Source organism: Podarcis filfolensis (genome assembly GCF_964270895.1).
Source record: "Podarcis filfolensis genome assembly, chromosome: Z".
Classification (NCBI taxonomy): Eukaryota; Metazoa; Chordata; class Lepidosauria; order Squamata; family Lacertidae; genus Podarcis; species Podarcis filfolensis.
In genome coordinates this window covers 27,458,920-27,477,403 of record NC_139617.1, presented here as the reverse complement: position 1 = coordinate 27,477,403, position 18,484 = coordinate 27,458,920, and the positions used below count along the sequence as shown (strand labels likewise).

General features: G+C 42.4%; 1 protein-coding gene and 1 long non-coding RNA gene across 4 annotated transcripts in view; both read right to left on the bottom strand.

The window, feature by feature from the left end:
• Window positions 1-18,484, bottom strand: part of LOC310754200 (vascular endothelial growth factor receptor kdr-like) — a 187,663-nt gene that overhangs the window by 143,569 nt on the left and 25,610 nt on the right. The gene's annotated exons all lie outside the window — the stretch shown is intronic.
• LOC310754420 lies at window positions 6,037-10,345 on the bottom strand. Its single transcript, XR_014543822.1, has 2 exons — window positions 9,191-10,345; window positions 6,037-8,961 (listed from the first exon to the last, which is right to left on the bottom strand). It is a non-coding gene; the product is annotated as an uncharacterized lncRNA (long non-coding RNA).

Below are 18,484 nucleotides of genomic sequence, written 5' to 3'. Positions count from 1 at the left end.
TCTCATCTGTCCCTGGCTATCACCACCTTATTAGTAGTCATGATTATGATTAGATCCATCATAACATAAGAAGAGTCCGCTGGATCAGGCCAATGGTGAGAACATGGTGAAAACCAACATTTGCCCATGAAGCTCATTGTGAGACCTTGGACTAGGCACTGTATTTCAGCCTAGCCTACATCACAGGGTTGTTATGAAGATATCATGGGGAAATGGAAAAGCATGAATGCCACATTGAGCTCCTTTGCAGGGGAATATGAACATAGGATAAGATATCCAGTCTATCTGCCCCAGTTCTGAAAGGGCCGGTGAGGTTAGGTTTGGAATAATACAACAAACAAACCAACCTATAAATCAAAGAAAAGGGAATCTGGGACACAACCAGGATATTATTGTCTATGCACATTAGACTTTACGTGCAACTCCTTGGCAAATCTGCTGTGTGGGTGTCTGCCGCAGCAGGCTAGCCTGGTTAGGTTGTGCAGGAAAGCAATCCATGCTCCTATATTGCACATTGCATTCTCATCTTCTTTGAAAAACTGTTCTTAATCAAGGATGCATTAACCCATCAGAGCTTCTTAAGGAGGACACACCACTGCCTCCTTCAAGGTGGATGGTATTTCCCCTCCCTCCAGAGAAGCATTGATCATTTCCTGGAGTGACCCGCCCAGTCAATGCCCTACAGCCACTTCTAAGAAGCCAAGATGGGCAAGTGGTTGGTTACATTTCTGCAAGCAGCTTGTCTATCTCCTTGGGGCAAAATAATTGAAACCAGTCCTGTGGAGATGGATTAGACAGGGCTCTGGTTGTTTCCATTGGACTTGTTTTAAGTATTACTATGGTAATATGCTACCTCCAGGATCAGATGAATAATTCTGAAGTGGAGAGAATGCTGTTGCGCTTGTGTCCTGCTTGTAGCCTTCCAGTAAGCATCTGGTTTGGCTAGTGTGGGAAACAGGATGCTGAACTAAATGGGCCTTTGCTCTGACCCAGCAGGCAGGCTCTTCTTATGTTATCAGTTTCCTATGCTTTCTGTACAAATAAGCACTTCACACAGGCACTTAATGTGTGTGCGAATGCATCATCTCCAATGCGCCTTCCCCTTGTCTCAAGCGAGTGGCACATTTTACCACATCACACTCAAAATAAGCAAGGAAGGCCACAGCTTTGAGATAAGAGGAATAAATCCCAAAGGAAGTGGTGGTATCTTGAGCTCCTATTGCATAGTGTTAACCAGGCCAGTCATATATGAATAAGCTTTTCCTGTTGAACTGCCATGGGGTCACGCTAGTTTCCTCCTGTAATCAGTAGAAACCTTTCCATAAGGGTCACTCAACTGCCCTTCCTTGCTATTGGCAACTCCCTAATAATTTCTGAGGATTCTTCAGCACTGCACTTTTCTGAACCCAGAAGACTCATTTCTCCTTATACCAGGGTTGTGGACCTGAGGCTTGGGGGGCCAAATGAGACCTTTTATCTGGCCCTCAGGACTCTCCCAGGACTCACCCCTCTCCAGGCCATGCCTCTCAGTTGCCTTGTTCCATGTCATCCTCAAATGCTTCTGCCTGGCTGGAATGTGCCCTAGAACTAGGATAATGCCTCTTGCTTGCCTGGATGGAGGTGGAAAACATATAGGTGGATGTCAGAAAACTCTGACTTTTGCATGGGTGGGATGTAGCCAATTGTACAATGGTACTCTCATCGGCTGTGCCACCTGCTTTTGCCTCTGGTTCCATTCACCACTGACATGTACCTCTCAGAAGCCTATGAAGGAATGGGGCCCTCAGGCTGCGAATGGTTCTCTACCCCTGCCCTGCATCTCTGGTTCTGGCTCACTGTCTCTGCACAGTATGGGATGCTTTAGAAGGTCAAGAACTTCAAGAATTTCCCAGCACTTCTTGTTAGCTTCTATCCCCCCCCTTTTTTTGCATCCTTTATGATGTGCAGCCAGTAGTGATAAAGGAGTGGTGTCATTTCCTGGCCAATGTACACTGCCAATGGGTGAAAAATTAGGGTTGTCACCTTTGGTCTGGCAAAATAAAGGACAGGCTGGGCAAAATATGGGACAAAAAAAATGAAATGAAATTATCCGTGAGAGAAATTAACAACAATTTAAGATTTTTGAAAAGATAAAATGACAATAGACTAAAAACTGATTAAAACTCACATCAACTTTGTAAACACCTGGGTAGCTTTGTTTTTAGCAGGTGCCAAAAAGAGTGCGGTGAAGGCTCCTGCTGGATATCAATAGGCAGACAAATACAAATAAAAGCTTTTTAAAAATATGATAACCACCTCTCACTTTTCTCTCTCTCTTTATCTTAGGAAGTGAGAGAGAACGGGCTGTATGCAACTAGGTTTCACTAAGAGTAGACCCATTGACATTCATTAGCCTATGTTAGTCATGCCCATCAATTTTCAATGGGCCTTTTACAACCCAGAAAGATTGAGAGAGGAATGGTGGTGACCTTAAGAGAGAGAAAAACTGCACATGGAGTGCTGAAGATGTGCATGAAATTAGTTTGGTTTCCCATTTCTATCCTAGACCCTTCAGAGATGTGCTGTCTCTCCATAACTCATTCTGGACTCAGAGACAGTCTTAACAGTTCTTCTTTCTTCTTCTTTAATTTTCCGTTGGTCAGATGTTGATCTAATTTCCAGGTCCTTTGCTGTCATTTCTTCCCTTTCCCTTCTCCTTGGTTTTCCCTGGGCAGTGTAACATACCACTTCATCACTGCATTGTTGCCCATCAGAAGAACCACAATACTCCAATGACTGCCTCTCCTTTAGAGGCCAAGAGAGAGCGCCAAAACTTGGCACCACCATGATCTCCAGAGTTCTCATGAGCTGCACATCCTTTGACAAAGCAATTTGAGGGTTTTGCCCACATGATGCTATGACAATGGTGCAGACGCCAGTCAAACATAAACCATATGTTGTGGCTTTCCATTTGCCAAAACCCCCATCCTGGTTCATCCAGGTTAATCTATTAACATCTTTGTAAGAGACTTCATGTGTAGCAACTTCCAGCAGTTCTGGATTCTAAAAAAGGGGGATGTTTTGAAAAATGCACACATAGCTAGGACTAAGCTGCCAAATTATTACACCTAACTCATTTATCAAAAGAGCACTTGCAAAGCTGGAAAGTCATTGGTGGCAACCTGCAGGCTTTGTGCTGTCGTTCCTGCAGCCCTGTGTGTATCAAATTTGGCATCTCCTCCCTCTGTTTGTTTCAAACCCATTTGCTTTCCGCAGCCACAAAGGAATGAAAGCAATTGTTGCACGCAGCCTGGTCCAAGGAGCATTCTCCAACCTTTTAGCACATATCAAAGGAATGACATTACCAGAATCTATTATGATGCAAGCCAGGGCCTCATGTGTAGCAATAGTAGAAATACATCTGTATCTGCCAGCAGAGTGATCTGTTATCCATTTCCTATGTCATTTTTTACAAACTTATCTATTGGACTTTTCACCTTCAATAAAGACCTAGCTTTGGACCAATGGATATATCAAGGAATTGCCATTTCTATTCAAACAAATGAGGAGAAACACCTGCAGAAACACCTGCAGAAGAGGTAGCCAGCCAAGCAGAGGGAACCAATGTTGTGCTCTCAGGGGAATGCACTAGACAGACCAAGGCCTGCTTAATCTTCAGCAAGGTGGTGGCTTCATATGTCTTCAGATCATACCATAGGACACTTGGAAAATAATCAGTAGATTTATTTATTTATTTATTTATTATTTCATAAAATTTATATACTGCTTGATTGTAGAAAAAAAGCTCTAAGTAGTTGATCTAAAATGGATTATCACTGATGTCTTATTGACATTCTCTACTGAACTAGGATTGAAATGATGACCAGTGTTTTGAGTGTATTGGCATTTTAAAAGAAATTAATTAATTAATTAAAAGGTGGACTATGGCACTTTGATCTAATAATCTGACTGCAATAAATACCGTCTTATTGAGCTGAATCTCTGGGCTTGCTTTACAATCAGATGTTTTTGCTTGGAAAATCAACACTGTGGTGGCAAAGGCTGAAGGAATCTGGAAATCAAATGACATCCTCGCACTCACAGTTAGCTTTAGAACTCAGCTGTTATGATTCTTTCGCAACTTCCAAAAAGAAAGAAAGAGAAAGAACGGAAGCAAATGAGCCAAACAGTTCAGAGAGATCAACACGATTAACCTCCTTTTTTGAATGTTGACTCCTTTCTTTGACCTGTATAGATTCAGCATGCTGAAAAAGAGGACATCCTTGCTGACAGGAACTTCACAAAGTGACTAATTATTATAGAGGGAATGTACAGTGGGTAACATTCAAAGCCTGCTCTTTCATTTCTGAATGTCCTAGCTCCACAAATGTGATCATGTAGAAACCAGTAAGTCTTCCCCTACCACTACCATCATCCCAGGGCAGCCTTCCCCAACCAGGTGCCCTCCAGATTTTTTGAACTATAACCACCACTGTCACAGTTACTGGGTATCTGGCTGCAGGGGCTGATGGGAGCTGAAGTCCTAAATATGTAAATTAGATGGCTTGATTAAATTTTTGGGTTTAAGGGTTTAACCTGAAACTTCAGACTTTTAGTCTTCTCAGGGTCTCCCTGACACAGGTAAAAAAATCATAGTGAGGGGAAGAATTAAGGAGTGGGGTATCCTTTCTTTGTCTTGAGAGTTTTTTTGCTATTTAATTTGTACCACCCTCACCCCCTGCCATGCCCACCAACATCTACCCTAAAGAATTAAGCACAGCTCCCTGGGTGCAACCTCTGTCCTCACTGGGAGCCACTATTTATTTATTGACTGTATTTTTTTATAACAGAGAAAATAAAATAAAATATTAATGTACAGTACAGAGAGAACACTTCCTCCCCTCTCCATCTGTAGAGTAAAAGACAGCAGCAGTTTAGAAGCATAGATTTTGAGTAAACTGCAGATCAGATGTGTGAATACTAACATTACTAGTAATAATGTTATTGATCTGGTGCTGAGAAAACTGTGACAAAGGTGCCAGGTGAGATTTTCTGGGGAGGCTATTCCAAAACTGGGGTGCCACAACCACCAGGCACATGTTTTTGGGAGGGCATATGGGACAGCTGCTCACGGTGGCAAATTTGAGGAGGTGGCATTGACATTGCTATCTGTGGTGCTGATACCGGTAAATGCCAGCACCTGTCAATCAAATAAGATATTGCCACCATACCACACCTTGCTAGAACATCCTCATTGAGCTTTAGTTGGATAACAGTTGAGCCTAACCGCTCTGAAAGAGACTTTGCCTAAAGACACACTTAAAATTCCCACCAGAGAGTCCTTAAGTAAGGTGGTTTTTACTAAGGTATCTCTGGGCAATCTGCTTCTTCATTCCTCACACCATTCACTGATTAGAGAAATCAGTATTTAGAAATATATTTTTTTAATTTCTGCTTCTGGATAGGAAAAAAACCATTTTTTTTCTTTCTTTTTAAATGCCATGGGAACAGTGTATGAGCTTGTGTTCTGTATTTCAAGTTGCTTTGCAAGCTGCATTTGTTTTTACTTGACTAGAAGCTTTAAAAATACTTTTTATCTGGGGGCAGTTTGTAAAGCTCTGAGTCTTGTATGCTGTTTAACATTATTTTGGAAGGTGCATTTGTTTTGCTTGTTATATGGGAGTAGTTTTTAAGCTAGGTATGAGACTGTGTGCTGAAATTTGTTTTACTAAAAAATATGATAGCCACTGCTCCAACCCACCTGCCCTGGCATCTAATTCTGGTGTACTGCTACCATTCTTATATGGTTGTTTATTATTATTTTTACTTCACATGCTTCTCAGACACTGAATATAGATTTAGAGACTAAGGCTGCAATCCCAACCCCCCTTACCTGAGAGTAAGCACTATTGAATGCAATATGGCTTACATTTGAGTAGACATGGTTAGGATCGCTCTGGTCTTTGGGCTAGAAAGCTGCAGAACAAAATAAAATGCATTGAAATGTCCACAGCAAAAAGTGTCCAGAGCAAATTCTTCTTCTTCTTCTTCTTCTTCTTCTTCTTCTTCTTCTTCTTCTTCTTCTTCTTCTTCTTCTTCTTCTCCAGACATACCTACAGAACGGGGGATTTCTCCAACAAATTCTGGTGGTTGAAGTTTGACAAGGAGCTGAAAAATCTCCATTAGCAATAGTTTTCTCATATAATATGTGAAACAAATGACTGTACTGTTACAGACTGTTCTGTTACATTTAAAGGTTAACTTGTTAAACTTAAAGGTGGGAGATTAATTGCAGGTGACAAGTAGGTGGCAAGTAGGCACTGTCTGTTGTTGAGACCCTCCAACTTTCTTGAAAATATGGATCAGGAGACACATAGCCCAAGGCTTTTCTGCACAGTGACTTGATTGGGTTAGCAGTTCAAGGCATGATCTCAAGAGAGAAAGGAATGAGGATGCCATTCTAACATCATACAAAGAACCGCCAGTTGTAAGTTGGTAGGGAATATTTGATCTAGAGGTAAACTACATGGTGTTTAATGTTATATTTATTTGCTGTATTCTATTTGCCCTACTGCATGTAACCATTCTTATGTTAAAATCTCTTCTTTAAAAAACTACCCTTTTATCATTTAGCATACTTTTAATATTGTTTCATCGACCCTTCATTGTCTCCTTTAATGTACTACCCCACATCTAGTGTCAAGTCAGTGTCGCGATACCTGGGGGTATTCTCAGGGATACAGGGGAATTTTAGACTGTCAGGTCAAAGCCAGCCAAAGGGTTACCATATTTTGAAGAGCAAAAAAAAGAGGACTCTATGACAGCCATTCAAAGCAAACAAATGCAATTTGTCTCGAATTTACCCCAGAAAAAGAGGATGTGTCCTGGAAAAAGAGGACATATGGCAATCCTAAATTAAATAACTCTAGCACTTGGTGGAAGCAAAGATCTAAAAGGAATGATGGGCAAGCAGACAGGTACACTTTAACTAGGAAGGATCTTCCTTCAGGACCCAAGGAAGCTGGGGTATCATACGCACACACACCCTGACAGAGCCACAGCTGACTGATTCCTTTGAGAAAAGGAATAACAATTAAGCCAGTTTAAGGGTGCTTCAAGACTGTCGGTATTTTGCAGGAGAGAGTTCAAGCACATACAGGACTTTAAACTGGATTAAAGTGCTCTGTTTCCCTTAATACAAACAATCCATCTTTTAGAGAAAATGGGACTGTTTGTGTTTTGGAAAATAATGGCTGAACCCTTTGAAAAGTGTAGAATGAACAAGTGGTCAACAGGAAGACACGTAAATATTGCGTAACCAAATCAGGCTGGATGCTCATTGCCATATAACCTCCTTACAAACAAATCAGGAGGAATGTTCAGTAATGACCGGATATAGTCTAAGCTTGTACAAACAAATCAGGATGAATGCTCAATAAACAGGTTGTTGGGAGAAGCCCTAAGTTTATAGTGTAGTGCAACAGTGAATAACATTTTGTTTTCATTCCAAGGGCCACATTATCTGATGAGGGACCTTCAGGAGGGGAGGCTACATGTCAGAGGTGGATGAAGCCAGAGATAAAAAGTGTGCAGAGTGATTATTATTGTTGCTATGGATTTGGAGGGAGCAAGGATCCCCTAAAATTCCTGGGTGTCTGGTTCTCCCCATAATTTCTGATATTAGTAAATTCCTGAGGAGCTGGGCTTAGAGGAATGCCATCCAAGAGGAAAGACAAGTGATTGCAGAGCCATTACCCTGACAAAAGGAGAGAGGTTCATCACCAGACATTAAAGGGGAAGGCTGCCACGATTACAGGAAAAAATGTGCCTTTTGCAGAAGGCTTTTGAAATGGAGATTGCCAGAGTGGCAGAGGGTAAGGGGATGCTGAAAGTGGAAGGGGAGGAGCTGTTTTCTGGAAAGACTGATGGGCGGAAGGAGGGGGAACTAGGCGGAACTCCATGCAGTGCTGAAGGAAGAGGCTGCACTGAGAGACAAGTGGCCGTGACTGACAGCTGCTTTGGACTCAAGCTTTGCTGAAGCTATGAGAGGAGTGAAGAGGTACACTCTTGGGGTGTAATGTTCTGTACCCCTGCTATTGAAGGCTTTAGGTGTAAGTATTTGTAAAATAAACCATATTTCTTAAAGACACCAGTCTCAATTCCGCTTTGATTTTGCAATGGAAACACAACTTAGAGTGAGTGCTTAGAACCCCCTGGAATTTTGCTACTGCTCGGAAGTGCTGTGCAACACTTTTATTATTATTATATATTTCTCTGGCAGACTCAAGGCAGCTCACAGGTGAAACAAGAACAGCTAAAACCATAGGGGGCAACAATCATTAAAAAGCAATTAAACATTAATAGAAATAACACAGTCTATCATTCTATCAATCCATGTAAAGGTAAAGGTACCCCTGACCATTAGGTCCAGTTGTGGATGCCTCTGGGGTTGCACACTTATCTTGCTCTATAGGCCGAGGGAGCCAGCGTTTGTCCGTAGACAGCTTCTGGGTCATGTGGCCAGCATGACTAATCCTCTTCTGGCGAACCAGAGCAGTACACGGAAACGCCCTTTACCTTCCTGCTGGAGCGGTACCTATTTATCTACTTGCACTTGATGTGCTTTTGAACTGCTAGGTGGGCAGGAGCTGGGACCGAACAAGGGGAACTCAACCTTTTGCGGGGATTCGAACTGCTATCTTTCCGATCGGCAAGCCCTAGACTCTGGTTTAGTCCACCTATGCCCCTCTACAATGTATTAAAAACATAGAGACAATCATAACAAAAACAGCAGGGCACCAACCCCTCATTAAAAGCAGCCAGTTCCCCAAAGCCTGTTGGAACAAGAAGGTCTTGCCACCTGCCAGCGGAAGAACAAGGAGGGAGCCCATTCAACTTTTCTAGGGAGGAATTCCAAAGTCTGGGAGCAGCCACTAAGAAGGCCCTCGGTGATGGATGTGACTCTTACCCTTGTACAAGATGCTATTCGGTGGTACCTCAGGTTAAGTACTTAATTCGTTCCGGAGGTCCATACTTAACCTGAAACTGTTCTTAACCTGAAGCACCACTTTAGCTAATGGGGCCTCCTGCTGCCACTGCACCGCCGGAGCACGATTTCTGTTCTCATCCTGAAGCAAAGTTCTTAACCTGAAGCACTATTTCTGGGTTAGCGGAGTCTGTTACCTGAAGCGTATGTAACCTGAGGTACCACTGTATACCAGTCATGAAAAAATTTGAGATTCCGATATACTCCCCATCACCCACACAACTCTTCATCCAGGCAAGCAAGACATGCTATCACAGTTCAAGATAGCTACAACTTATATTTGGTTGCCTAATTAATACATCTGAAACATGGGTATCACAGTTCAAGAACATTGCAGACCTGAGGAGGGCACTAAGCAGAGCCAGTGAGAAATGCCCAGAGGGCAAGACAGAAACCCTAGAGGGCCACATCTGCATCCTGGGCTTGAGGTCCCCCATTCCTGGTGTAGAGATATGCCTTTTAAAAAGAAACAAATAATGATGTTGATGTTTCTGTTCCCTTTCCCAAGCAGCAGGTTCCCTGAATTTCCTGTTCTTGGAATCTCTCCTGGGGAAGTTCAGCAGAACTACACCCAGGCACACCAGTTGGACATAACAACAAAGCAAATACTTTCAGAAATCAGATTCAGTGGCAAATTCCATCCTCCCAACAAGCTATCCCTTTGCTGTTTCCTTACACGACCCCTGTTTGTTCTTGTTCAGCTTCTCCACAGCTGTGACATAACGACAGGCTCTGGAAGAATTCTGCTTGTGGCAAGGCTGTGGAGGAGAATCTGCTTTGCATTAGCACTCCACCTATTTATCAAGTCCCTGTGCAGCAAACAACACATTTCCTTTCCTTTGCCTCCCCACTGCTGCTGTCTACCAAGCTGTGCTTCTAAGCACACTTACTTGGTAGGGAGCTCTGCGAAAATCAGCACACCATAGAATTGATCTGCATGTTTTGCACAATGCGGGTCCTTAACATGCTTGGTATACAAAAGGTCTCTGGCCTCCCCAGGCAGGACTGGGCAAATTCCTGGTGAGATGCTGCCTGCCAGTAAGCAATTTTGGATCAATGGTCTGGCTCAGTGTAAGGCAACTTCCTTAATTGCTCATTTTGAACTGAACCACTTCAGGTGCTTGTGTATGTCTATCATATTTTTCATGCTTCCCTGAATGTGGCACATCGGGGTGGAGGGGAGAGAAAGATGCACTTAGCCTTTCTCTCCCTGATTTGTTTTCTTCATGCAGAAAGTGTGTGTGAACACACAAAAACGCTGATCATCAACTATAGTATACAACATTATTTTTAATAGGTCAGTTGGCTGAAATGTTCTATGATATAATGGGTTGTATTCAATTAGGTTTTACTCAGAGTAGGTCTACTGAAACTGATGGACCTAACTTAATAATGTGCATTAATTTCAGTGGGTCTACTCTGAGTAAGAACTTGTTTTATTTGGTTTAGCTAACCATTGGGGTTTTTTTTATTCTCATAAGTGGGGCAGACAATCTATACCAGAAGTGTTTGCCAGGAATATACACTCTCATTCTACTGGAACTCCAATGAAGCTCAGTGTGGGAAGATTAGGGGCAGGCAAAAGGAAATACTTCTCAGTACAGTGCATTGTGTAGAATTCACTCCCACAAGATAGCCACCAACTTGGAAGAGTTGTCTGGTTGGCCACTTTGAAAAAAGCGTTCTGGACTAGGTGGACATGAGCACAACAAAGACTTCAGTACCTCTCTTCCACATGCTCTTTCATCTAGGGTTTCAACCCAGTGAACAGGTATTTGCCCTATCTGTGAGAGAAAGAAGAATCTCTCTCTAAAAACTGGTGGTCACCCTCAGCAGTTTTGAAAAGCATTGTATCAAAAGCAATATTGAAATAAATCTGTTGCCTGTTAGTTCGAAGCATCTTTTTAATTCAGTCTTTCTTTTTAAAACTATCAATCTGATTAAAGGAGGGTGGGCAGCACGGGGCTGCATGGGGCCCTTGGACCAATTTAATGTGGGTGGGAATAAGGTTGTAAAACAAGGGAACAAAAGATGACAGGGGGCACGGAGAGAGGGAGGAAGGAAGGAAGGAAGGAAGGAAGGAAGGAAGGAATAGTGCTCCACCTACTTTGGGGTCTGGCCCCACCTACCACTAGCTTTAGCCCCGCTCACAACTGCCCTGATAGCTTACCCCTAAGGAACTGTGGCCTTCAACAGAAAAACGTTTCCCTACTCTGGATTAAACATTGCTTTTCCTACTTCTAGCTGGAATAGCAGTGGGTAAGATAAGCATCTTGGATGGCATACTATATACAAAAGCACAAAACTACCCTAATTCAGTCTGGGCTGATGTTGTGCCATGAGTTCCATATGATACCTGTGGGAGGAAAATATGAATCCCTGTGACCCATGTGTGTGGGGTAAATAAGAATTGGATGGGTGCCTGTATTCAAAACGCAGGGCTAAACTCACTCCCCAACAGAAGAGAGCCCCCAGCAACAGAGTTTAAACTCTAAAGTAATGTGGGAACGTAGGCTATTAAACCCTTTTCATTTCCTGTTTAGTTGCATACAGCACTCCTCTCTTTCTACCCCTATTACAATGAACCAACCAGACACTGGTAAGTATGTTTTAAATGCTGTACTTACAAAATGTCCCAAAGTTCAGATTCATTTATTTATCCATGCAGCAGCAAGAATGCAGAATACTCTTGAGCAGAAAATACAGGAAGACAGGTTGAAACACATGTTTTCTTAAGTCAGTTACATGGAGCTGAGAGAGTAAGGAAGAGAAGCAGCTTCAGTTACTCCCCCATGGTGATGAGGGGGTGTGACCTAGCCAAGTCTAGGAACAGAATTCTATGGTCTTAATCCCTTCAAGCACTAACTGACACACATGCGTAATTATGTTTGACTGCAATTTTCCATGTTATTATCATCATCAACATAATCAATTAAGCAATTAAAATTATTAAAACTGAAAATTAAAACTAAAATTAAAACTGATCTGCTTGGGGGCTTCCCCAAAGAGGCATCTAGTTGGCCACTGTGAGAACAGGGTGCTGGACTATTGGCCTGATCCAGCAGGGTATTCTTGTGTTCTTATGTTATTACTTATTTATCTTATTGAAATGCAGTGCTATTATTGAGTTCTTATTACTGAATTCTTTTTGAAATGCTTTTTGAAATGAAGTGGCAGTAGATAGTTACAGAAATAAATTATTATTATTATTATTATTATTATTATTATTATTATTTATTATTATACCAAAAAAATGCTTTGCTGAACTGAACCTTACTGCACAGGCACACACTCAGTGACAATGTCTAGCTGGCCTCCAATAGTTTTCAGGAATGAACCACCACCTCTGGTTATTTCTGCTACAAGTGATGCCTCTGAGCTTCTGCAGGTATTTAGTTGCCTTTGATGAAATGGGTTACATGCATAGTAGACACACGGATCAATTTAGCAACAGCAAACCTTCTGGCAAAAAACACATTCCTCGCTTCAGCAAGACTCCCCTGGTGGGTGTCTATGTGTCTATGTAGATCCCTGTTCATTACACTGTTCAGTCCAGGTGGGCAATCCTCTTGACCAAACACACATCACTAGAACCTGAAAGTGTGGGCTAGGGTTTCCTAAAAAGACTGAATGTGTAATGCAGTAATTTTAAATACACTTATACACTGAATTTAGCAGCACCAGCTCAGTTTATGCGTTGCCTGTATCAGGCCATCTCATGCCTTGCCATTTTTAAATTGTGTGTAATGTATCTAATGTATTTTGTGTTCTCATTTTGCATTTTTATGTTGTGAACCTCCCTGTGATATGGGGATGGGGGGCAGAACCCCTGGCTTTGGGAAACCCTGGGCTAAACATTGCATCAGTTTTCAGTTCTGGAGATATCTGAGTTGTACAACTGTGAATTATAAAAATGAAGGTTCTCATCCCACTCCCAAGGTAGACGTGACACGTTATGCTAATAAATTGAAGAGCTGATCCTGTTAACAAAAGCCAGGTCCTGTGCAGCAACCAAACAGCTTGGCAAGCTGCTAGGAGCATTAGCCACAGTTACTGAGTTTATCCCACTGAAGATCTGTTCCCTCCCCATCTCCGTTAGGAAAAGAGTTTTAGCCTGGCACAAACCTCTTTTGTTATTTGAGAATATCTGCTTGAGCCAAGTGGAAAGCAAATATGTTTCTGGTTACCTTTTGCAGCATAGAGACAAATAAAGTAGGAAAAGGTTAGGTGGGTGTGAACAAAGGTTGTCAAGATCAGGCCCAGGATAGAGGTAATACAAGATCAGGGGTGAAGCAGCAGACTTGAAAATGAAAGGTCAGAGGGAGATTTAACAGGTGAACAAAGTATCTGTGTAGCTGTGTAGAACAAGTATATATTCCTGTTTATTTGAAAGGAAGATGAATTATGGGACCTCTGTGACTACCAAGAGGTTTATACTGTTTCTACCTATATTCACAAACCTCCCTCTATCCTCCATCTAGACAACCAAGAATCATTATCAAAGTCCAAGGACACATTAAAGCCAGGCCAAAAGGCTTGGGGCATGAAGCAGGGCTGTGGCTTCAGGAGGAATGAGGCCTGGAGAGAGTCCCATGGGTCAAACAGAGAGAGTTCTGAGGGCCTCATTTGGCCCACAGACCTGAGGTTTGCCACACTTGGTCCAAGCAATACAATTTCTTTTCTTCTTCTTCTTCTTTCTGTCCAGCCTTTGACTTCTTCCAAGCAAGTTTAAAATTTTGTGTATGCTTGTAATTTTTTCCAATATTGCCACTCAAGGTTTGAGCAAAATGTTGCATTCAGAATTTATATTTACACTTGAGTGCTTTTAGGCTTGTTGTTACATCTCGACAGTTTTGCAGATGCCAAAAGGGGATGTTTCTTTTGCTGTTTGATGCTGTATCATTTAGTATTAGCTGGTTATCAAACACTATCACCATTGCATATTAGCTGTTAAAGGTAAAGGGACTCCTGACCATTAGATCCAGTCATGGCCGACTCTGGGGTTGCAGCGCTCATCTCGCTTTACTGGCTGAGGGAGCCGGCGTACAGCTTTCCAGGTCATGTGGCCAGCATAACTAAGCCGCTTCTGGCGAAACAGAGCAGCGCACGGAAAACACCATTTACCTTCCCGCCGGAGAGGTACCTATTTATCTACTTGCACTGGCATGCTTTCAAACTGCTAGGTTGGCAGGAGCCGGGACCGAACAACGGGAGCTCACCCCATCACGGGGATTCGAACCGCTGACCTTCTGATCAGCAAGTGCTAGGCTCTGTGGTTTAACCCACAGCGCCACCCGCATACCTATGTTAGCTGTTACACACTGTCAAATGCCAGTAAGGGTGAATGGCACATTGTCCCACCAACCTAAGCCAGTCTCACCTGCTTGCTTTTCTACTTGCTTGCTTTTCTGCTTGCAGCCAAGGAAAGTTCCACCTATTGTTAGTCTCCTTGCCCTCCACCCTGCCAGTCCTAATGGGCACCAGTAACTACTGCGGTGACCATGGAATTACAGGACCTGAGTGCTGATCAGGATACCAGGATACCAGGAGTCCAATATTTTGTGTAGAAAGTGGTAGGGATTCTGCAGGCCACCCTAGAATTCATTCCACACTCTGAAGGGTCTAAAATCTCATATTTAAGAGCACTGGTATGCTATTTTTCTTTTTCTAAAAATAAAAATGAAAATCTGATTCTGATTGCTAGATCTAATTTTTTATTATTATTACTTGTTCCAAAGAAGATAAGTTTAAGGTTTCTACCATTGTTCTTTAACAAGAATATCAGAAAATGGAATTCCTGAGGAAGAAAAAGCCTCTCAACTCAGATAAAGAAAACAGAGTTTGACTCAGAAATGTGTGAGACAAGGTTTTATAAATGCCACAAACAAACACAAATCCCCTTTCTAAGAAGTGCACATTGACAGTTTTCTACATTATTATTAGCCAGATCGTGATTTTAGATACCTCTTTTCAAGGTTCTGTATTTCAGTTGACTATTGACAGATTTCCCCCTGAAACCATCTTGAGAATCTGGCTGGACATTGATTTGTAGCAGACCTTCAAAACACCAAGTTTCAAACTCAACCCACCTACAATGTCAAAGTCCTTTACAAAGCTTGTTCTCTGACTCATTTAAAGCGCCCCCTCACAGTTTTCTCAAGCTGCTTGTAATTCAGAAGTGCAATATTTCTACTTTTACCTCATTTGTGTAATGCGTGAGTGCCAAACTGACATATACACACACAACTAATATGCCAGTTTCAGATTCTCTAAACTTTTCATTTTTCCAGTTGTAAATTCATTTTGGCCCATTTACATATTAGTGTGCAATACAATGGAAATTCGTAATTTAAAAAGTACACATTTCTTCTAATATAGGCAACTTTGCAGCAGTGTTCCCCCATCTTATGGATTTATGCATCCAATGAACAGGGTGGGAGATTCAGGACTGACAAACGGAAGTACTTCCTCATAAACTGCACAGCTGAATTATGGAAATCACTACCACAAGGTAGAGCTCAGTTGGCATAACATGAAACTCTTTATCTCAGGGTCATGGATTTGAGCCCCACCTTGGGTGAAAGATTCATGCATTGCAGGGAGTTGGAATAGATGGTCCTCATGGTCCCTTCCAACTCTACAGTTCTATAATTCTATATGCTGATGGCCACACATTTGAATGGCTTTAAAAGTGGGTCTAGACAAATTCATGGAGGTCAAGGCTACTAATGGCTACTCAACCATCACTGGACTGTCTCAATACTTTTTACACTGATTTGCAGTGGCTCTCCAATATTTCATCCCAGAATCCTTCCCAGACCTATAAGAAGTTGCCAGGGAGTTGTCCCCTCGTGCACTCTCAGCTTGGTTGTGGTCTTCACAGGGACTTTTGGTTGGCTCAGATGTGCAAAGCTGTTCTTATGTTCTTATCAGATATGGAGTACTACTAGACTTGGAAGCTGTCAGATGCCATCAAAGGCTGCTGCATAAATATCAGATTTCAAATGCCAATCCTGCATATCAATTATTTGCTGGATATTTGCCTTCCTGGAGAATATGTGAATTCAAAATATGCAGAGGAGAATTTTGGAGGAGCTGCTCCAATGAGAACATCAGACATTTGGGTGGTGGGACTGACTTTTATTTCACCAGGAACAATATTTCACTTACTCTCTTGCCCTGAGCACCATCTTTCGCAAAACAGCCTAGAGTCTATTTACTGCTGGGCAAAGGAAGTTCCATATCACAAGAAACAATGGCCGGAATTCCTCTATCTGTGACGACTCCTGGCGCTCAGGCCCCTTCCCGTCTCCTAAGTATACACAAAGTCCCACTCCCCACTTTTTACTTCTGCTGCAGCCCCAGCTATTAAAGATGCTTTATTCTTAAAAATCTTCCTGGGGCAGGATTTTGTTTTTTTAATATTAAAAAAAAACCCTTTCCTTTCTGAAAGGTGTTCAAGGTGAAAAGCTAACAATAAAGAATAAGGAAAGGGAATAACAACCTCTTTGTAGTAAATTTGACCTTGACTGTTTTCAAAAACACACACACTTGGGTTTCTAATCTAATAAGGGAAGTGTATCAGTGAGCTGATTATTCCTCTGTGATAAATCTAATTGCAGCTATTTAGCTACTGTCCCCCTCTTGTTCTCCTAAGCTAAGGGGGGATGTGAGGGTATAAAGAAAGGGGAAAAAATGTGAACCAAGTTATGCAAAGGCTAACATTTTAATCAGTAACAATGAAGTGTCTTGTGGGACCTTAAAAACTATGCATTATGGCATAAGATCCCATTTATCATTAGGCCACCATCAGTCTTTATGGTGCCAAAATTTTCTGGTTTTGCCACAGGAGGCTAACATGGTTACTACCCCTCTGGAATCTGCAGCCATTGAATTGTTCTGCAAAATGTAAGAAACTAACACTTCTTAGACATCTCACCAGAGGAGTTCATCCGATTATTCCCTTTAAATGAAACGCCATTGACAACTCCCATAAAACTCCTCCAGCAGCCAAAGTATTTAGCCATCCCCAGCCTTTTTTCTTTGCACACAAAACTGGCCAAGGGTGGCTGCATGTTCAGTGCAACCTTGCAGTCTCTGTGGCAGGATGCAAGGCAAGATGTGGCGGCCCTTGGCAAAACTACATATCCCTGGTCTACTTGCAGCCTGGCACTGGGGTGGGTAGAGTGCCTTCCCTCCTTGGAGCTTGCAACTGCCATAGTATCATCAGCAGACACTCATTTGATATTGTGCCTGTCTTCTGCCCTGCCCCCCGGAACAGTGGTCCTCCCCTCCCTGCCTTTTTGGCCAGTCAGACTTTTCAACCTTTTTGGGTCCTTTGCTTCCTTGACCAACTACATTATTTCTGTGGCGCCCCTATAGGGCTCAGGAGCCCAGTTATGTCAACCCTTGCCTGCAGAGCTGGCAGCCCCTCACCCTTTTTAGAACATCCTTCTTTGTGGAGTGTTACCTCAGCCTTCTCTCCTCTCCCCTCTCCTTGGAAGTCCACTGAGCAGTCTCTGCTGCTACGAAAAGCTATGTAAGCCTTTGGGAAGCAGAGACACAAGAGGGCATCAGAGGAAGGAGGGAAGGAAGGAGAGATGGAGGCCACTGTTGCCCGTGGCACTCCTGGCCACGGCACACTGATTGAAAACCACTGATTAGGGTATTGGCATACCCTCTGAGTGTCCCGATCTTCCAGGGACAGTCCCAGAATTATGAAAGCTGTCCTGGCTTCTGATTTGATCTCAGAATGTCATGGATCTGGAAACAAAGCCTTATGAGGAATGGTTGAAGGAGCTGGGTATGTTTAGCCTAGAAAAGAGGAGACTGAGAGGAGATATGATAGCCATCTTCAAATATCTCAGGGGCTGTTACATGGAAGAGGGAACAATGGCTTCAAATTACAAGAAAGGTGATTCCAAGTAAACATCAGGAAGAACTTTCTGACAGTAAGAGCTCTTCAACTGTGAAACAGTCTGTGTCGGGAGGTTGTGGACTCTCCATCCTTGAAGGCTTTTAAGCAGAGTTTGCATAAAAATGCACATATTAGGGGGGGGGGGGAATAGCATGTAAAACTGCTTTATCCTTGGGAAATTGCTTGCAAAATATGTAAAATGCTGGTGAATTTTAATGAGGATGATCACTATCATTACAAACTGATATAGAAATATGGAGGACTGGATTTAAGATTGGAAAAAAGGAACAATTGAGAGAAACAAAAATCAACCAATTTACCCATCCCATGGCACAGCACTACTTTCTATTGGAGATCTTAGTGCTAGGGAATTTGCTAAGGAGCAAGCTCTGGCACTAAACCCTGAGAATAAACTTGGAGGCGGAGCAAACCCACAATTAAAAAAGGATCAAGTAACAGTTCCTTTTGAAGATACAGTGACTATGCACTCCAAAGAGCTTGAGATATGTGGAGTGATAACAGCAGTGCCCTGTGGTTGACTC